Source organism: Limulus polyphemus, unplaced genomic scaffold (genome assembly GCF_000517525.1).
Source record: "Limulus polyphemus unplaced genomic scaffold, Limulus_polyphemus-2.1.2 Scaffold82542, whole genome shotgun sequence".
NCBI lineage: Eukaryota > Metazoa > Arthropoda > Merostomata > Xiphosura > Limulidae > Limulus > Limulus polyphemus.
The window spans coordinates 1-2,149 of NW_013748138.1; the positions used below are offsets into that span (position 1 = coordinate 1).

Below are 2,149 nucleotides of genomic sequence, written 5' to 3' on the forward strand. Positions count from 1 at the left end.
GAAAAGTCAGGTCAATCAAAACCAAGTCAATCAAAACGAAGAAAAGTGGTGAGAAAGTATGATTCCAAGTACTTATAAATGGGATTTACATGGAATGGAGATGAAGAAGATCCACGACCACGATGTATTATTTGTTGTGATCAACTTGCAAACGAGAGCATGCACCCAAACAAATTGCGTCGCCATATTGAGATGAAGCATCCCGAGTTGAAAGACAAACTCCTCGAATTTTTTGAAAGGATGCTAAGCAAGTTGAAGACAGGACAGAGCATTATGCAACGTTACACCAAAGTTAATGAAAAATCTTTGTACGTGTCCTACCTGATCAGTTTGAGAATCGCGAAAGCTGGTTAGCCACATACAATTGGAGAGACTTTAGTTCTTCCAGCTATAAAAGATACAGTTAAAGTTTTCTTTGGTGATAAGAGTGAACAAGAAATTGAAACAATTCCTATTTCTAATAACACGGTCACGCGTAGGATCGATGAAATGTCTCGATGGATAGAAAATCGGCTAATTCAAAGAGTTCGTGAAAGTACAATTTTCTCCTTACAACTAGATGAATCTACTGACGTACAAGGTCTGTGCCAGCTACTTGTTGTGCGTTATATATGGAACTCCGAACCTCATGAAGATATGTTGTGCTGTGAACCAGTCAGTCGAAGTACTAGCGATGATATTTTTAAGAGTGTTGATACTTATGTCAAAACAAAAGGTCTTGATTGGAATAAATGTGTCGGAATATGTACGGACGGAGCACGGGCTATTTGTGGTAAAAACAGTGGTCTGGTGACCAGAATACTTGAACTTAATCCAAACGCATCATGGACTCACTGCAACCTTCACAGAGCAGCGTTAGTATCAAAATGTATATCTGATGATTTTAAAAATGATTTGAACACTTCCATTAAAATAGTGAACTTAATAAAGTCAAAGCCATTGCAATCGCGCTTATTTGAGAAGTTGTGCGAAGAAATGGGATGCAATCATAAATCACTTCTTCTGCACACAGCAGTACGTTGGCTCTTGAGGGGTAAAGTGCTAACAAGACTTGCAGAACTCCGCGATAAAGTTGCTATATTTCTGGAAGGTAAAAGCGATTTTGCGAGATATTTGCGCAACGAGGAATTTGTTCTGAGGCTCACGTATTTGGCAGATATTTTTTCAAAACTAAACGAACTCAATTTGTACTTGCAAGGAGCAGAAGGTATCAGTATATTAGCAGTTCATGAGAAAATTCGAGGTTTCATGAAAAAACTTGTTCTATGGAAAAACTGTATTGACAACCGAAATTATGACTGTTTTGAAACATTTCAAACCTTTGTAATGGAGAATGAAGCAAAAGTTGATAACGATATAATCATTGAGATATCTGAACACTTGAATAAGCTGAAAGAGAGTTTTAAGTTTTATTTCCTTGAAGAAATGAAAAATATCCAAGAGAAAAAATGGATTATGAATCCCTTTCAGCCTGACATAACGAGTGGGATATCGACAAAAGCTGAGGAAGAACTTTTTGATTTATCTGAAGACGCTTCGTTAGAAATGAACTTTAACAGCAGAAAACTGACGCAGTTCTGGGTGTTTGTTCGAAAACCGTACCCAATCCTTTTCACTGAAGCTTTGAAGGTACTTCTCCCTTTTTCATCTTCATATCATTGTGAAGTTGGATTTTCAGCAATGGTAGGAATCAAAAACAAATTCCGAAATAAACTTCAATTGTCAAATTCCTTACCCCTGAAACTAACCCACATTGATGTTGATGTCAATGCCATTCTTGACAGTAACAAGAAACAAGCACATCCTTCACACACGCCTCATTATAAATCAATTAGATAGCATTTATAAGTTCTGGAAATGTTATTGAAAATACGTGAGTATTTTTAAATGTAATTGAAATACGTGGATATGAATAAATAATATTTTTTATATTTTTCATATGTTTTTGCCCAGTAAATTTGAATGGATCGCCATAAGCTGTGGTCATGAATAGTGGGTCGCGATTCTAAAAAGTTTGGGAACCCCTGCTCTACAAGGTTTTGTGCAGCCGAGGTCATGATCTCCTTTCGAAAAGACGTCAGCATAATTTGCCAAAAGTTCTTTTACCTGAAGAGCCTATGATGATGCCAAATGAACTATGCTCTTCTTA

The 2,149-nt window shown here is 36.8% G+C and overlaps 1 pseudogene; it reads left to right on the forward strand.

Annotated features, from left to right (window-relative positions):
* The first annotated feature begins 30 nt into the window (after window positions 1-30).
* On the forward strand, window positions 31-1,812 carry LOC106477829 (annotated as a pseudogene).
* The last annotated feature ends 337 nt before the right edge of the window (window positions 1,813-2,149 follow it).